This window comes from Mustela erminea, chromosome 13 (assembly GCF_009829155.1).
Source record: "Mustela erminea isolate mMusErm1 chromosome 13, mMusErm1.Pri, whole genome shotgun sequence".
Lineage (NCBI taxonomy): Eukaryota > Metazoa > Chordata > Mammalia > Carnivora > Mustelidae > Mustela > Mustela erminea.
In genome coordinates this window covers 52405166-52424901 of record NC_045626.1, presented here as the reverse complement: position 1 = coordinate 52424901, position 19736 = coordinate 52405166, and the positions used below count along the sequence as shown (strand labels likewise).

Genomic DNA, 19736 nt, shown 5'->3' with positions numbered 1-19736 from the left:
GAAAAAGGGCATAATGATAGCATCTACTTTTGTCATCCATTGTGGGCATTAGGCAAAACAGTCCATATAAATTTCTCAGAGAAATATCAACTTTAGTTGTGTTAAGGCAGTTTGGAGTTTGGAGTTTGGAGTTAAGGCAGTGTTTGGAGTTTGTAGAGTAGTTATTCTACCTTAACTAATACACCAATGCTTTGTCTACTCAACTGGAGGAAACAAACTGAGTGGTCACAATTTAAGTAATGACCAAAGACCTCAAATGGGCCCTTGATGTTATCTTGATGCTCCTGCTCTCTTAGATGTCAGTGTTATAACTTTTATTTCCTAGTACCTCCAATACCTTTTCTCCCATCCTTGTTCTCCATTGAGGACCTTATTTCTAAGTCACTGAGAAAAAACAGACACTCCCATAAGCTGTCACCACTGCATCTACCTACTGAACAGCATCTGTCCCCATATGTTGTCTTCTCCCTTTTTTTCTGTTAAATAGGGGAAGTACCCTCCTTGCTCCTATGGAAACCAGTTCTTCCATTTGCTAACTCCTGTTACTCTAGTGATTCTACCTTCTCCTGCATCACCACGTTTTCTCTCTTTCTCTCTTTTGGATTATTCCCATCAATAGGTATGCAGTAATATATTCAGTATGTAGCAGTTAGAAACATGGTTCCCCAAAGATGTCCATGTCCTAATCCCCAGAACCTGTGAATATGTTAGGTTACATGGCAAAGGGGAATTAAAGTTGCAGATGAAATTAAGGTTGCTAATGAGCTGGCCTTAAAATAGGAAGATGTCAATGTGAGTGACATCATAGCTGGAAAAGCAAGAAAACAGATTCTCCCCTAGAGACTTTAGAAGGGAACATAGTCTTGCTGACACCTTCATTTTAGCCTAGTGAGATCCAAGGTACAATTTTAATGGTAGAAGTGTAAGATAACTAAATTATATAGTCTTAAACCACTAGATTTGGGGTAATTTGTTACAGTAGCAATAGAAAATTAATATATTACAAACAAAAACAATAACAACAGAAAACCCTCTTCCTGGTGCACTTTCCTTCTCCAGCTATTGTCCTATTTCTTTGTTGGCCTTTATAAAACTCCTTAAGAGTCACCTAGCTCCAATTCTCTCTTAAGCCCTCTTTAATAAGGCTTTTGTTCCCAAGCACTTCACTGACCATGTACTTATCAAGGTCACCAAATGACCTTGTCTTCCATGTCATCATGGACAATTCTCAGTTTTCAAACAGATTTGATAAGGTGATCACTCCCTCACCTTTGAAACACTTTTCCTCTTTTTTCTAGGATGCCTCACTCTCCTGGTTTTCCTTGTTCCTCATGGCACATTCCTTATGGCTACTCTTCAGTTTCCTTTGCCAGTTCCTCCTAATTTCCCCAATTCCTCAGAGTAGTTAAAGATTTAGTGTTTGCCTCTTTTTTCTGTCAATACTCCTTCCCTAACTGATCTCATCTATTTTCATGGCTTAAAATACTACTGAGATACTGATTAATCTCAAGTATGAATCTTGGCCAAGACCTCTCTCTGCTCTGGATTCTAGACTTACGATATAGTCACTTAACATCTCCACAAGGAGGTTTATTAGGCATCTAAAATTTCAGACTCCCAAATTGATCTTCTAACCTTACCTGTAAAACCTGCTCTTCCGGACATTTTCTCCATCTAGGTTAATGGCAATTTCATCCTTTAAGTTGCTCAGGCCAAAAATATTTTACTCATCTTTGTCACCTCTTTTTCTTTCCTGACTCTCATCCAATCTTTTAATCAAACCATCTCCAGGGTCTAGAACAGCAGTTAGCCAAACCTATTGGTTAAGTCCTTCAAAACATGTCAATCTGACTATGTCCCACCACCCCTACAGCTACTATCCTAGTATAGGTATCAGGCCTGGATTTTGCAGTAGCCTTCTAACTGGTCTCCTTACTTCCATGTCCCCCTAAATTCTAGTCTCCACAGCCATAGACTCATCCTTCTAAAATAGAGATTAGATCATATCATTGTTCTGCTAAACACCGTCCAGTGGTGTCTCAACTCAGTGAAAGCCAAATGCCTCTAAGCCCGCAAAACATCAGACTGAATGAACTTTCACTAATTGCTCAGCCATATTGATCAGGCTATTTCTTGAAGGAGGTATTTTTCCTCTTCAACATCTTTGTGTTTGCTGTTCCTTTTGATTTCAGTGATCTTTCTTCTAATGTTTTCATTGCTTTCTCCCTTAGCTCTCTTGAGTCTTCACTTACCACCATCTCAGTAATGCCATCTCTGGTCATTTAAGATTTCATCATTCTTTTTCCACCTACAGCATTCTCTTCTCTTGCTTTACTTTACTTTACTTTTACTACTGCATTTATTATTCTGACATAAAACATACTTTTTTTTTGTTTAGTGCTTATTTTGCATACTAAATTCTGTGAAGACAAAATTTAGGGGATTGTTTTGTTTACTGAAGTATCCCAAAGCCCAGAACAGTAAGTAGCACATTACAGGCACTCACTAAGTAAAAATACATATTGGGGGTGCCTGAGTGGCTCAGATTGTTAAGCACATGCCTTCGGCTCAGGTCATGATCTTCAGGTCCTGGGATCCAGCCCCATGTCAGGCTCCCAGCTCAGCGAGGAGTCTGTTTCTCACTCCCCCTCTGCCTCCCCACTACTTGTACTCTCTCTGTCTCTCTCAAATGAATAAATAAAAAAAAAATCTTAAAAAAAAAAAACCCAAAACATTAAAAAATACACATTGAGTGAATGAAGAACTGGAAGGTAGAATGTGAAGGGAAAATGGCAAAAATATGAAGCCTAAGAGGTAAGCAGAGACCATGTCCTGAATGACCTCTAAGCCATGTTTCTGAAGGGTTAGTGGGATACCACTGATCTGCCTTACTTATGGGATTAATATGATCAGATTTGTATTTTTTAAAAATCGCTCTGATAATAGTATAGAGGATTATTAATAGAAGGTAGGCCTCAGAGAAGAAGGAATCAGGATTTCTGACAGATGGTAATGCCAGTCACTGAGATAAGGAACATGGGGAAGAAATAACTTGTAAGGTAGTTATGGTGATGTTAGGAAATGACCATTATAGTTTTGGACATTTTGAGGTAGTGGGTTAGAAGATGGTACTGAGGCTTTCACCAAAATGTAGCACAAAGAGACAAAAAAGTAAAAATATAAAAGAGCTGTCAAAAGTTATGGAGGATGTATTGAGATAGTCCATTGTATATTTAATAGGAAACCCAGAGCAAGATAAAAATGATGGAAAATGATCTTAAAAGAGATAATGATTGAGAGTTTTCCAGAATTGAAAGAGAGTCAATATAATCTTTATTCAGGTTGAAAGTGCACTCCACATTCGAACAGAAAAAATAGATCTGTACCAAGTCATGTCCCAGTGAAACTTCAGAACATCAAGAGTAAAAAGAGAACAGTACAAACCTGAAGACAGAGAAGAGACTGCCTACAACAGAAACAACAGTTGAGCAGCATACTTCGTCCAGCAACAATACATGCTGCAGGAGGGTGACTGATCCCTTCAAAGTGCTGAGAAGCCCCACCTGCTCCTCACACCATGTATGTGTGGAATCCGTGCACAGAACACTGACAGCTCTCTCCAAAGAATTCGGTGTGCTGGTCTCTCTAGAATCTTTCAGGTCTAGAGATTGGTCTCCTCTTCTCTTCTAATTCCTGAGGCAGAACATCATCTTAAGGGGTCGCAAAATTGATTTCATAATTGTAGCATATCCTGAATAGGTATTCTGACAACTAATGTTTGCAGCCTTTGGGACATCTTCCAAAATTCTGTGATGACAGGAACTTCATATTTAACATCCTATTACACTGAAAAACATTAAATCACTTTGGATTGTTCTCTGCTTTTTCATGTGTGTTTGCTTGCTTTCCAACTAGCTTGAAAAACATACCCTCTATTAGTTTTACACTTGGTAAGTAGAAGTTTTTCAATGTAACTTTTCACAATAATAATCAATTAATGGATTATTTGTTGGGTACTTCTTTTTTTTTTTTTTTTTTTTTTTTAAATATTTTATTTATTTATTTGACAGAGAGAAATCACAAGTAGATGGAGAGGCAGGCAGAGAGAGAGAGAGAGGGAAGCAGGCTCTCCGCTGAGCAGAGAGCCCGATGCGGGACTCGATCCCAGGACTCTGAGATCATGACCTGAGCCGAAGGCAGCGGCTTAACCCACTGAGCCACCCAGGCGCCCATTGTTGGGTACTTCTGATAAGTCAGGCACTTGAAGTATCTTCTTAACATTACCTTTCAGTCGTTGCTGTGAAAGATGATGACTTTCACCTCTGTTTTGCAGATGAGGAACTTGAAGCTTAGAGAGATTAGTAACCTGCCCAAGGGGAAGAGAAAAGCAGGAATCTAATTTGTGTCCTGAACTTTTAGCCTCTATGCTATATTGATTGGTAAAACATGCTAATTATTGATAAAATTGGGGGTGCCGGGGTATCTCAGTCAGTTGAGTGGCTGCCTTCAACTTGGGTCATGATCCCTGTGTCTGGGATCGAGCCCTGCATTGGGCTTCTTCCTCTCCCTCTGCCTGCCACTCTGCCAACTTGTGCTCTCTCTCTCTCTGTCAAATAAATAAATAAAAATTTAAGAAATTATAAAAATGATCATATTAATAATTTGGAGTGGGGATATTTGCCCGAAATGTTGACTTATTTTTTTGTTTTTCCCAGGAAAAGAAACTCTGTGGTCTCTTGCACACTTTCCAGCAAGAATTAATGCACTGAAATCAGTGCCTTGGGGCAGTATCTGTTTTGCCAGCCACCTGTAAGTATATTACAACTTTTGATTCTGAGTTCTTCTTTCTCCTGGAGAAAGAAGTTTCTGTTTTGTATGGATTGTCAACATTTAACACCGAATACCTCCTTTTGCATAGATTCTGTTTTGCATAGATTCTGTTTTGTATAGACTGTCAATACTTAATAATGAATACCTCCTTTTGCATCATCCTGTGGAGTGCTGATTCCATAAGGCATTAGCTCACTGGTCTGACAGCACTACCCAGTAATCCTTGAAAGACCAAAAAACCAGAAGTTAAATTTGAAGGGGCTTTTCCAAGATAATTTCTTGCTTCAGGAAGATGAAAGAGGAAGGTGATAAATGATAGATGAAAGAAGAAGATGATAGGAAGGTACATATACTTCCCAAGGGTGCCACCTTCTGTTTTTATTTCCATGACCTTGCACAGTGCCAGTCCTGTCATGTGTGTGCAGTGCAACCTAAATTAAAACGGTAAGCCTTATTCAAGAACTTTGAGGCCAACGTGTTAGAAAACAATAAAGGAGACTTAGGAAGAGGGTGAGCGATGGAAGTAGTCCGGTATTAAAACGCAAGCAGATGTATGTTATCAGACTTCTGTATGGCCGCTAGGTCCAGAATGAAAATTTTCTTGGTACAGAATGTAGTTGTTGTGGCTGGATTAACCACAGATAGATTAGAGCTTGTTTGGATATATAAGCCCAATAAAAATTACTGCTCAAGATGGGAGAACAATGAATAAAATCTTGTATGTTAGTCTGTTAATTCTTGTAGTAATTTTGTCTATTTAAACTCTTTTCATATAGAGTACATTAGATGTTTGTTAAAATAATGTGTATAACAGTTACATGAAATAAATTTCATGTAAGTATACAACAATAACAGTGTGTGTGTGTGTGTGTGTGTGTGTACTAACATTAGCACCCTTGCCTGATGTGATGTGCTTTACATGACTTTAAAACATTACAAATATCACAAGGGAACAAAATTCCAGACCTCTAAAGCAGATAGTATTAGGTTTAAAAACAGAAAAATTGGTCAAGGAATGAAAAATGTTAATAGAAATAGATTGGAAACTGTAGGGTTCAGCATATGACTTCTCAAGTGTAATAAACAATAGTGACAGAAATAGCTATTTATAAAAGGTAGTTGAGAAAGAGAATATTAAAACTGAGAAAAATAAACTTGATTTAAGCCCTCATAGCATAAACAACAATAAATAGCAGGTGAGTTCCAGTCAAGGATAAAGCATAATAAGTTGAATGAAATAGAATTGTGTAAGTGTCTTAATTGGAGAGAAGAGTATTTGTTTTGAAAAATGGTATAGGGGCTCAAAACCACAATGAGATACCACCTCACACCAGTCAGAATGGCTAAAATTAACAAGTCAGGAAATGACAGATGCTGGCAAGGATGTGGAGAGAGGGGAACCCTCCTACACTTGCTGGGAATGCAAGCTGGTACAGCCACTCTGGAAAACAGCATGGAGGCTCCTCACAAAGTTGACAATAGAGCTCCCTACGACCCAGCAATTGCACTACTGGGTATTTACCCTAAAAATATGAATGTAGTGATCCAAAAGGGCATGTGCACCCGAATGTTTACAGTAGCAGTGTCCACAATAGCCAAACTATGGAAAGAACCTAGATGTCCATCAACAGATGAATGGATAAAGAAGATATGGTATATATATACAATGGAATATTATGCAGTTATCAAAAGATATGAAATCTTGCCATTTGCGATAACGTGGATGGAACTAGAGGGTATTATACTTAGTGAAATAAGTCAATCAGAGAAAGACAATTATCATATGATCTCCCTGATATGAGGAAGTTGAGAGGCAATGTTGGGGGGTTTGGGGGGTAGGAAAAGAATGAAAATGAAAATGAAACAAGATGGGATCAGGAGGGAGACAAACCAGAAGAGACTCTTAATCTCACAAAGCAAACAGGGTTGCTGGGGGGAGGGGACTAGGGAAAGGGTGGTTGGGTTATGGACATTGGGGAAGGTATGTGCTATGAATTGTGTAAACCTGGCGATTCACAGACCTATACCCCTGAGGCTAATAATACATTATATGTTAATAAAAAAATAAAATATTATATTAAAAAATGGTTTAGGGGCATCTGGTTGGCTCAAGTGGTTAAGCATTTGACTCTTGATCTCAGCTCAGGTCTTGATCTTGGGGTCATGAGTTTGAATCCCATACTGGGCTCCCCACTGAGCATGGAGCGTACTTAAAAAAAAGAGTTTAAAGTATTATTGGTATATAGTAAACCACACATATTCAAAATGTATAAATATCATTAGTTTTGACATGTGTACGCTTGTGAAATCTTCACCACACTCAAGCTCTTGAACATATCCATCACCCCCAGACTTTCTTCATGCCCATTTGTAAAGCTTCATTCCTGACTCCACTTCTTACCTTACTCCACATTCAGGCAGTCACTCTCTGCTCCCTGTCACTATAATTTGGGCAAATAAAAGTTTTTGACCAGTGAAAGTATTACTGATTATAAGATTGATGGTTCTACTTTTATAAAAGTCAAAATGTAATGAAAACAAGGAAAGAATTGAAATGGAAATGTTTTATCATAAATATGACAGATAAAAGCTTAATATCCATAGTATTTCAAAAATTTATTAAAAAGGATGTTTTATTTTGACTTGTTTGATAGCAAGAAGAGACACAGGCCAGTCAGCTCAAGAAAAAGGATGCCTATGTTAGGGATATACATGAACTGCATCTAAACTGGAGAACTGCCAGAAAGAGAGGTAGCTTCAGGTATTTGACTCTGGTTTTCCTTTCATGGGCTAAATGATTGTTCTTGGGTTAGGTCTCTACTTCTTTAAGCACATCTACTTAGTTTTTTCTCTACCAACTATCTTTCTCTGCTAGCCCTAGTTTCTAGTCCCTCATCATTTCAGTTTATAGCTCCTCTGACTCCAGTATACACAAGGCAGCTCTTTGTTCAGCCTTTTCCACTTTTGCTTCTCCTGTTAAGTGCATCAACACTCAACATTTCTGAATTCAAATTCTTAAGAGAGGAATGTGATTGGCTTAGCTCACCATTTTGGACCAGGCCATACACAGCAAGTTGCTGGCCAGGATATTCATCAGTTACTTCTCGGTCTGAAATGACCCTTCACTGTGGGTCAGAGAGCAGGAATCACATGGTGCAAAACATTAGCATGTACTATAAACAGGACAGGCACTGAGTGCTTACCTGTCCAGTAAAGAGGATAGTCCTTGAGAGCCAGATGGAGGTGGATTCAAATCCCAGCTCCACTATTTATTAGCTATGTGACTTTGGATAACTTGCTTAACCTGTCTGAACCTTAGTTTTCTCATTTATAACTTGGGGATAATAACTGCCTTGTATAATTTTGTGAAAAATAAAATACATGTAAAGCATGGTATAGTAACACATAGTAGGTCTCAATTAATGGTAGCTATTTTATTTTGTTTATTATTATATTAACAGATTGATAATGCTCTCAAGAAAAATAATCATCTCCATGGCAAAGGTCAAAAGAGCTCACATATAGACAAAAACCAAATAGTTAGCTGACATTGAAAAAAATGTCGGTTTTACAACTTTTTAGTGAACTTAAAAATAGCTCTGAGATAGATATATCTCACATCTGTTAAACTTGCTAATAAATTAAAACTATACATTGCAATATTGCTGTGGCAATAAAGAAAGAGTACATTCATATTTGGTAGATGACATTGTAGATCAGCCTCATTATTCCAAATAGCAATGTCATAAAATGTACACTTTAATTCATAGATCCTTTTTGGGGAAGTATTTCCCAAGGAGGTAATTGAAAACAAAAACCTATATTTGTGCAAAATATTTATAGCTCTCTTTTTAATTCAAACACTTTCATCTTTTTAGAATGGAAAGAGACATAAGAGATTATTTTTCCTTTGGGCTGCACATTAGAGTCACTTAGGAGCTTTTAGAAATACTCATGTCCCATGCCCAGAGATTTTGAGGTAATTGTCCTGATATATGGCCTGAGCTTGAGTGCAGTTTAGAAACTCCTTAGCTATTCTAATGTGCAGCAAGGAAGGAGAACCACTCTTCCAGTCCCACACATTAGGGAAACTGTGAAAAAAACAGAGCCAGGGAGGTTAAAAAGGACGCTGAAAGGAGCACACATAGATGTAATAAAAGAGCTAGGTTGAAAATGGAGATTTTGTTCCTAATTCCTAACCTTTACTTCTAGTCTTTTTTTTTTTTTTCTTTTTTAGATTTTGTTTATTTAAGAGAGAGAGAGAGAGAGAACATGAGCAGTGGGGCCGGGGCAGAGGGAGAGGGACAAGCAGACTCCCCACTGAGTGGGGAGGCCAGTGCAGGGCTCAGTCTTAGGACTTGGAGATCATGACCTGAGCCAAAGGCGGACACTTAACCAATTGAGCCACCAAGCACCCCTGACTTCTGGTCTTGATGAATAACTGGAAATGCCCATGTGTCCAATATTTAGAGACTAGGTAACAAATTATTATGCAAAAGTACAGTGCATTCATTAATTGTTATTGGCTATCTGTGGACAAGGTAGAACATAGTATGTACACACTGATGAGAACCAGGTGTGATAGTGGTGTATCTATTGCTATCCTCACCAAGAGAGTCCCAGCTGAACTGTTGAGTTCTTCCTTGGGAGGAGAGAAGCATGGTTCTCCCTTCATGCTCTACCTCCTGCCCAAGGTGGCCAAGTTCCCTGAGTGCCCATCTCTGTTATGGGGAGTGGGGTTGTTGATGTCCAGTACTGCTGAACTGTGGGCTGTCCATGCTGAACAACAGGGAATCAGAAGTTATGTTTTAAAATTGTGACATATACATAACACAAAATTTACCATCTTAACCATTTTTAAGTCACACAGTTCAGTGGCATTAAATATATTAACATTGTTGTACAGTCATCACCACCATCCATCTCCAGAATTTTTCATCTTCCTCAGTTGAAACTTTCTGCCCATTAAACAATAGCTCCCCATTTCCCCCACTCCACTGCCCCACCCTCTGGCAACTACCATTCTACTTTCTGCCTCTATGAATATGACCTAAACACCTTCTATAAATAGAATCACACGTGTGTCCTTGGGTTTGTTTTGTTTTGTTTTCTTTTGAGAGAGAGAGCACGAGTGTGTGTGCATGTGCATGAGAGGAGGAGGCAGAGGGAGAAAGAGAAAGAGGGAGAAAGAGGGAGAAAGAGGGAGAAAGTCTCCTCACTTCACGCCCAGTGAGGAGCCTGACACAGGGCTCCATCTCATGACCCTGAGATTGTGACCTGAGCCGAAACCAGGAGTTGGACGTTTAACCTACTGAGCCACCCAGGTGCCTTCAACACGTGTCCTTTGTGACTGGCTTATTTCGCTGAGCTTAATGCCTTCAAAGATAAGTGTCAATTTTTAAGGATATATATTCTTTGTTTTTCTCTCTACTCCCTTTTTCTTTCTTCCAAAGGTCACTTTCCTTCTGGGTTGAGGTCTCCGCATCCCTCCTATTGGTCCTTGCTCTCCTGCACAAGTGGCTACTATGCCTTTTGCCTCATCTTTTCTAGGCTCCATATTATCTAGTGAGCAGAATTTGGAAAAGCTTGCTCAGTCAGCTTGTACCTGAAATTTGCTAAGTCTGAAGGTTTGTTTTGTTTTTGTATCTTTGTTTCTGTTTTCAGTGTGGACTCGGAAAGAAAGGGGAGGGGACTCTCAGAATATGAAAGAGAGAAGGAAACAAAGAACATAACCAAATTAGTACTTGAAGATACATGCCTGCCTCAGTTGTAAAACTGGTATCTACCTAATTAAGAAGAATTGAAGAAGTTACAGAATTGTATCACAAGTGGATTGTTTTAGGTATGAGCAAGTATTGCATACTGGTTAAATGTGTAAACTCTGGATTTGGGTTATCTGAATTTGAATCTTCACTCTCTTTTTCTTCAGTTTTATTGAGATATAATTGACATACAGCAATGTAGAAGTTTAAAGTATACGAAAAGTCCATTAGAAGGCGCCTGGGTGGCTCAGTAGGTTAAGCATCTACCTTCAGCTGAAACTATGATCCCGGGGTTCTGGGGTCTAGTCCTGCATGGGGCTCTCTGCTCAGTGGGGAGCCTGCTTCTCCCTCTCCCTCTGCTGCTGCTTTCTCTCTGTCAAATAAATAAAATCTTTTTAAAAAAGTTTATTGGAGGGGCACCTGGGTCGCTCAGTGAGTTAAGGCCTCTGCCTTCAGCTCAGGTTGTGATCCCAGGGTCCTGGGATTGAGCCCCACATTAGGCTCTCTGCTTAGTGAGAAGCCTGCTTCCTCCTCTCTTCCTGCCTTTCTGCCTATTTGTGATCTCTCTCTGTCAAATGAATAAATAAAATCTTTAAAAAAAATAAAAAGTTCATTGGCATGAACTGGGTATTTGAAGTATAGTGGCTTTTCATTGGCTGAGTTATGACAGTTTCAAATTGACTGGGCTGTTGCAGGGGGAAGAGAAAAACCTTCCTTCCTCCTGATGAAATAGTAAAGTAGAAGCTAAGTAGTATGGCTTGCAGGGTGCATCTCTTCTGGGGGATCTGCAATTGACCTCAGCTGGAATGGCATGAGAACTCTCCCCCCAACCCCTGTGGCCTTCTGACTCCATTCTAAATGAGGTTTCCTTTTATTAATTTTTCTGTGTTTATTCACATTGTTGTGCAAATATCACCACTATCGATCTTCAGAATTTTTGCATCTTCCTGTATTGAAATTCCACCCATTGAATATTAACTCCATATTCCCTCTCCCCCCAGCCCCTGGTAACCACCATTCTACTTTCTGTCCCTGTAAATTTGACTACGCTAGGTACCTCATGCAGTATTTGTCCTTTTGTGTCTGATTTCACTTACCATAACATTTTTAAGGCTCACCCATGATGTAGCATGTATCAGGACTTCATTCCTTTTCCCCATTGTATATGTTCACAGTTCTTGACACTAATTATAAAAAAAAGAAAAGAAAAAACCCACACTATTTGGGAGTTACTATTGACATTGGCTGAGTATCACTCTAGACATCTATTTGTGAGTGGACAGACAGAAAACTAGGTGGATATAAATAATGTTAGAAAACGGGCTTGAGGGGGGGTGCCTGGGTGCCTCAGTCAGTTAAGCAACCAACCTGTGATTTCAGCTTGGGTCATGATCTCATGCATTGTGAGACTATGCCTGCATCAGGCTCTGTGTTCGGCAGGGAGTCTGCTTGAGATTCTCTCCCTCTGCCCCCTACCCATTCACTTTCTCTCTCTCAAATAAATAATTCTTAAAAAAAAAAAAAAAAAAAAAGGAAGAAGGAAGGAAAGAAAGAAAGAGGCCGAGGAAGAAAGGAAAAAAAGAAAATAAATGGGCTTTGGGGTCTTGCTTTCTAATACAAATCTAAAGTTCCCTTGACTGGACGATAGGCACAGGTAGGCTTCTGGGCTTAGAGACTTAGCCACTCCTAGAACCCAATCACCAGCTCCCAAGCAGTTCCCCTGCCCTCAGCCAATCAATGGTTAGTTGGCCACCATAACTCTGCTTTTATGTGCTTCCACCTCTAAGTAGTTCTTTAGTCCTGAGGATTTTTTCTGTATCACATTTCCTACTTTTCTTTATTTGACAATTATTTATTCATGCCTGTCTTGTGCCAAGAGCTATGCTAGGTACTGGGAGTACTTAGACAAAAGATTCCTCTCCTGCCCTCTAGTAATTCACAGTACAAGAGACAGAAAAGCAAACACAAGCATTAAATATAGTTTTATAGACTTCCTATCCTAGTGGAATTAAGAAAGTCTTCCAGGAGAGATGGCCTCAGGATAAGAAGGCTTAAAGGAGTGAGAATTAAGGAAGTGAAGAAATGTACATGTGCTGGACAGGGACAGGGAGAGCAGAGAAAACAGCAGGTATGAGGGAACTGGAGTAGATACCTGGAGTTTATGGAGGCACAAGCAATGACCTGTTTTTGGAATTTCACAAGGCAAGAAGGCAAGTGGCAGGGAGTAGAGCTGGAGAACCGTGGAGGGTAAAGTAGCAAATATTACCTTATGTCATGATGCCGTGATTATTTTTTAAGTAACCACCCACCTTTGTCTACCCAACTGCACAGTGTCTACTTTAGAGACATGAGTTAGTCACTCCTGGACCCTGAGGCATGGCGTAGTGCCTGACATAGTAGGTTTTCAGTACATGCTCTTTGTCCATGTATTGGTGCATGTTTTGTAATTGTTAACTACTACCAGCAGTTTTAAAAAAAACTCTTGATTTCAGTTGGAATTTAGTTTTTGTTTCATTTGCATTGCATTTCTAAAGAAGATTTCTTTGTTTATTCCCTCATACATAGACTAGTGATATGCTACTATTTCCTCTACTATAAAAGGAAAATTACTAAGTGGCTAATATAATTTATATATTTGTTTTGGCTTTTAGGATACACTACTGTTCATGAAACTCAGCACTTCACATTTGTAAAAATGTTAATACTCTATTTATTTGTTTTAAATTAAAACAGTTTTTTTTTTTGTTTTTTGTTTTTGTTTTTTTTTTAGTAATGTCTACATCCAATGTGGTTCTCAAACTTGCAACCCCAAGATCAAGAATCTCATGCTCTCTGCCTGAGCCAGCCAGGCACCCCCAAGAATATTAATACTATTAAAGTTAATTTGAAGAGAGAATGTATCTACTTTATTTTTAAAAAATATTTTATTTCTTTATTTTAGAGAGAGAGAGAGAGAGTGCATAAGCAATGAGAGGAAGAAGGAAAAGGAGAGAATCTCAAGCAGACTCCATACTGAGTGTGGAGCCTGATGTAGGGCTCGATAATGATCTGAGCTGAAACCAAGAGTCGGATGCTTAACTGACTGAGCCATCCAGGCGCCCCTGTATCTACTTGAAAATTACTTAAAAAAAATATGATTCTGAAAGCAAGTATTTAATTTCCAGATTTTACAGTTAAATGCTTTTTTGCTTATTTATTTGTTTTTAGGTTTTTTAAAATTATGTTATGTTAGTCATGATACTGTACATCATTAGTGTTCCAAAATTTATTGTTCATGTATAAGGTGATGGGTTATAAGGAGGGCACATATTGCATGGAGCACTGGGTGTTAAACATTATGCGTTGAATGCTTTTTAAAACTATTTTCTGTTAGATGGTTCCCTGGGAAATTTGAAATTAATAGTTGGTTAGCATTCCATTAAGTTTTGAGCATAATCACACATCTGTAAGGGCATTATGATTAAATCAGAGTAATTGACACAATGATTGTTCATCTATAAGGGAATCATGATTGAATCACAATAATTGATTTTTATGAATCCAGCTAAATTTTTCTTTTTTAATTTTAGTTTAATTATGCAGTATACCACCATAGGTGTGTGATCTACAGAGCTGTATTTTAGATAACCATGTTGTTAAAAAAGGCTGAATCCAGATCATGCTATTGCAGAAAGATCACTTAATTTACTAAGCTGGGTCTAGCTTATGCTTTTTTGTCAAATCTTATTACATATTTGTTTGAAATAAACTGTTTGACTTTCACTGGGACCCTGAGTGTCAGTGAATAAATGATACTATTTTAGTTTTTCCACAAGTGTGTGTGCACTTCTCTAATGTTGTATTCTTTTTTTTTTTTTTAAAGATTTTATTTATTTGACAGAGAGAAATCACAAGTAGATGGAGAGGCAGGCAGAGAGAGAGAGAGGGAAGCAGGCTCCCCGCTGAGCAGAGAGCCCGATGCGGGACTCGATCCCAGGACCCGGAGATCATGAGCTGAGCCAAAGGCAGCGGCTTAACCACTGAACCACCCAGGTGCCCCTCTAATGTTGTATTCTTAACACAGATCAAAAGTTCAGTAAATATTTTATTGATCTAATAATTGTCTTTTAAACAGGAAGCAAAACTGAAATTCTTTAGTAACAGTTCTTACTTCTAATGGACATCGGCACATAATCTCTCTATATACACATACAGACACCCACTTAAATTGTTGAAAGGCAATATAGTATGATATATAGGGGACTATGTCCTGAGTTGAACAAAACTGAGTTTAAATCCTCTGTCACATTTAAATCTTCTGTCACATACAGTTGTGTGATATTAAGAATATCAGCCTCTCTAAGTCTCGACTTCATAATCCATAAAATGTTTTTATGTGTAATTGTTCAAATAAGGTATTATAAAACAGTTAGTATTAATTTCTGACATATAGCAAGTAGTTATTAAATATTAGCTGGTATTATGATTTATATCACTTATTTTTGTTTACTTTTCTTCTCTCCTGCTTTGAGAAGATTTGAAACAACTTACCATGTCCTATATAGAAACAGCTCAGTGGGAACCATTACAATGCGTGGTAGATAAAACTCATAAGCACTACCATTCTATATTAGATGTTTAGAGAACAAATGGATGCTTGGGGAACATGAAACTTCAAAAACTCTCAAATGGATTCCAAATAGCTAAAACGTCCATATCCACACTCATAGAAGGTATATGTAGGTGAAGAAATGCCATGTTGAATATTACCAGGAAACAGCATCAAACTAAGTGGAGTATATTCTTTTGCACAGTTTGCATATCTCAGAAGCTGCTATTTGTTATGAATGGAGACTTCAGTTGTGCTTAAAGGCCATTTCAAAATATCTAGGTTCTTGTAAATGAAGTGTCACCAAAAAAAGTGCATGGGATTCAGTGTCCAAATATGGACTGAATGAATTGCACTTGTCATTTACTAGCTCTGTGATCTTTGGCAAATGACTTTGCCTTTTGAAGCCTTGATTTCTTTGGCTGTTTAATGACGCTAATAATACCTGGCTTGCAGGGCACCATGAGAATTGAGTGAGGTAAGTAAAAAGTATGTATAAAGTACATATAAAGGTGTGTATGAAGTGCTCATCACAGTGTCTCCATGTTAACTGTAGTTATCAAGTAGACTGTAGTTAACTGTAGTTATAAAGTAGACTGTGATATTGGGTGTGTTCAGTATTTTGACAGATACAAGTGATCTGTATTCAGTTGAGGTAATATTGCTGTAATATCATGTCAGAACATAAGCAACCAGCTCAATATGTATAAACTGAACAATGAGTTTTCAAATTATTTCTGTAATAATAGTTGATGTTCACAGAGTATTATGGGCCAGTCACTGGGTTAAGTGCATTATTGCATTTAATCTCCACAGCATTCCCATACTTTGGATATTATTTTGTAGAGAAGGAAAATGAAGTGTAAGAAGGAGAAATAAATTGCTTGAGGTTGGATGGCAACTAAGTGCCATCCATGGCCAGGAATCTAGCTCTGGTCGGCCTCCAAAATGTAGGCTCTGACCACCAGGTTATACCACCTATTAATTTGTTACATAGTCTGAAAAGCGAAGAAAGAGAATCTCCTGTTAGACATACTGATCCTACTCTGAACTTAGGAAAGATAAAATGTGTTGCTTCTCAATGGCTTTAATTAATGAGTAAAGGGATTCAAATACTCAAGCTACAAACTATGACTTTGAAAACTTTCCTGATAATAGAGAAACAGTGACTGTATTGTCAGACCAAAATCACCACCATGTGTAACCCATTTTTTAGCTTGTTTTCTTTTAGTTAGCCTCAAGTTCTTTTTTCACCTTGTGTCTTTTAAATGTACTGTACATGTGTTACGAATAGCACACCCAGAGCCATATCTTGGCATTAAAATTCCATGAAGTCCATTTTGGGAGTCAGATTACTACACCTATTTTTAGTTCTCAACCACAAATTACTTTTTCCATTACACTTGTAAATAGTGATAAAGAGATTGAAACTAGCTCCTACAGCCAAATAAAAATCCTACATTCGGTTTAATCAGGGCAGACCCATTGACTGGCATTAATGTAATTACATTACTGAGGCAGGCAGCTACCTGTGAGTGCCTCTTTCTTTCTCTCGTTAGGACTCCCCTCCCCATTTGCTGCTATATTTGTCTGCCTCCTTGGCCATAAAAGGCTGGCTATGTGGCTCTGACATTCTACTGCCTGACCACATGCATTATTTTTGAACTGGTCCCCCGGGTCCTGCCTTTAGCCCTGCCTCTTCACTTTTTTTTTTGGGGGGGGGGGTTATTCAACCGCTGTGGGTTTTTCATTCTCCTATCCAGCTCCACAGCCACATCAGAGCATTTCCACCACCGCCACTCCTTTGAGCAGGGGTAAGTGTGACACTGAGGTAGAAGAATGCACTTGATATTTGATGTGCTTAACAGCATTGCATGCGTGTGGTTCTATCTTGTGAGTTCAGTGGTTTTCTCAGAAACAGGTCAGAAGAGCAGAGAAATAGCGAAGGGGAGCCCCTGGGAAGGAAGACAAAAGCAGCAGGGTGCCAGTTTTCGCTGGCACAGCTCTCCTCTCACATCCACACTGTTCTTTTTAAGTTAAGCTACTATTCCTGGAACCATAAGGGGATCATGGAACTGTAAGTGTGAGTCCAAGTACTCTTTCCAAGTTATAGTTCAGTTGTTTGGTTGAAATCTGGAATGGATGAGGTGGCAGGATATAATGTGTTTTCTATCTTCCATATGCCTACAATAGTCTCTGATTATAAATCAGACCAAAAGGAGGTAAATTAACTCTGAAGTCCCGAGTTTCTAATTCAGTGATTTTGTTCTGGCAATGCCATGTGGATAGTGTGAGAGTGGATTATGATATTTCTAACTTGGAAATAGTTAAATAATATTTCAGTGGCAACATAGAGACCCACAGAATGACCTAAAGTTAACATTTTCTGTGAATGACTTTAGTCAGCTTTTGACCTCTAATGCCTATACAAAAGTATCATATCAGGATTACAATCATGGAATTTGTATTTCTTCCAAAATTCCCAAATTGTGTTCAGAAAGGAAATGCGGGTCTTAAAGGAACAGAAGACAACCAAATCATCTTTCTTCCCAACATACTCTAACTGTCATGTGTTGGGGATAATCTTCACTTACTTGATGAAGAATGAAGAAGGTAGCTGTACCTTCAGTCCAGAGGTCAGAGTGGTGACAACCATCTCTGATGGCTTAAAGCCAGGCCCTTGTAATACATTATGGATGTGTCTGCAATATGAAGTACTATGAAAAAGAAATATTTTGGGGAGAATATAGAAATAGAGTAGGAAGTAGCATTGGGGAAAGATATTCAAACATTTTATTTTGTGAAAATGACAGCATTTCAAGTCATGTTAGCATATATGAACTTAGTTTATAACATAATGCATAGGAAGGTCATTCATGATTTATTTGGATGTCCTTTAAATAATATTTGCCATGTTATGATGTACTATGTATCATTAAAGAAACTTACCTATTATCTTTATAACTGCTTAGCATACTTCTGTATTAGTATAATATAATCCTTTTGTTTTATCAAAATTTATCTAATAATTATTCATTACATATGGTAATTATTTCTGTATGTTTTAGAACAGAAGAAGCAATCTATTTAAGGGTTGAAGCAAAGTTGCTTGCTAGTAGCTATTTTTTTCCTCTTGGGAAATGCCATGTAGACTGATATCTTCCATGAGCCCCAAGATAAATATTTCTGGAGTGCAGTTTGCTGGATTTTCTTCTCTAGGGAATACATACCGGCTTTTAAAAGAGTTTAAATAAAAAGTAGATTTAAACTTGACAAAAAACATGACAAGTTTAAAAGGAGTCATTCCTTATTTAAAATAATCAAAAAAGAGATTTGGAAAAACTGATTATCCCACAGACAATTTTGCTTATAAAATTTAATATTTAAATTTTAAAATGTAATTTATGTTTATTTACTTGAATGTTTAAATGTAATTTAAATGTTAAAAAGAACATTTCAGAACACCCACAGAAGCATTAAAAATTGGGGGAGGGGCTTTCATAAAACTATTACTGCATCCAGGTAAGTTAGCAATGTGGCTGATGGACTTCTGTCTGCGGATACAGTATTCAAGAAGCTCATACAATGTGAAGCCTCGCCTTCCTGTGCTAAGCAAACTTACCTTGGTTGTCAATTAACTATTAGCTCAAGTTCACAATACAAATGGCTACAGTATGACTGACTTTTGTACTTCTTCATGTAAGAAGCCTAGAAGTCTTCATATTCTTTAAGGGAGCAAATAGTTTGTTTTGATGCTATACACTTTTGAAGTGTTTGTGAGATTTGAGAGAGTTCATTATAGGATAATACTTGGCTCTTGAACAACATGGGTTTGAAATGCATGGGTCCTTTACACACTATTTTCTTTTTATAAATATAGTACAGTACTGTGAGTATATTTTCTTTTTGATTTATTAATATTTTATTTTCTCACTGTATGGGCCCACTTATATGCAATTAAAAAAATAAATATAGTGCAGTACAGTAAACATATTTTCTTTTTGATTTATCAATATTTTCTTTTCTCTAGCATACCTTGTAATAATACAGTATAAAGTACATGTAAGGTGCAAAATATGTGTTAATCCACTGTCTATTTTATTAGTAAGGCTTCTATTCAACAGTTGGCAATTGGTAGTGAAATTTGGGTGGAAATCAAAGGTTACTTGTGGATTTTTTACTGTGAGGGTTGGGGTGGGGTTGGCACCTCTAGTCCCTACATTGTTTAAGGGTCAACCATATAAGCAGACTCCAGCGTTCAGTCCTATGGCTTCTCATCTGTTTTTTGGCTTTATGTACCATCTATATATTTGTGACTGTTGAATGTATATGTCCATCCTGGACCTTTACTCTGAGCTCCAAAGTCATGAATCCAACTTACCATCCCACTTGGATGTCTAGCAGGTATCTCAATTACAGAATATTTCAAACCCATCTCCCATTCTTTCATCCCTAACTCTGCTTTTTACACTCCTGCCCATCTCAGTTAATAGCAACTTCGATCTTCCAGTTACTCAGGAGAAAATCCTCAGGACCATCTCTCACCCCTCTTTGTT

At 38.0% G+C, this 19736-nt stretch overlaps 1 protein-coding gene across 8 annotated transcripts in view; it reads left to right on the top strand.

Moving 5' to 3' along the window:
- Window positions 1-19736, top strand: part of MYOM1 (myomesin 1) — a 161579-nt gene that overhangs the window by 5733 nt on the left and 136110 nt on the right. For 4 of the 8 annotated variants that reach the window (XM_032309700.1, XM_032309698.1, XM_032309705.1 and 1 more), the window contains exons 2-5: window positions 3342-3631; window positions 4334-4439; window positions 4716-4809; window positions 7485-7591. The gene's annotated coding sequence lies outside the window, so the exon portion shown is untranslated. Of the gene's footprint in view, window positions 1-3341; window positions 3632-4333; window positions 4440-4715; window positions 4810-7484; window positions 7592-16670; window positions 16995-17233; window positions 17258-19736 lie in introns of those variants that run through there. The other 4 variants (XM_032309701.1, XM_032309702.1, XM_032309697.1 and 1 more) reach the window with 4 other exon arrangements.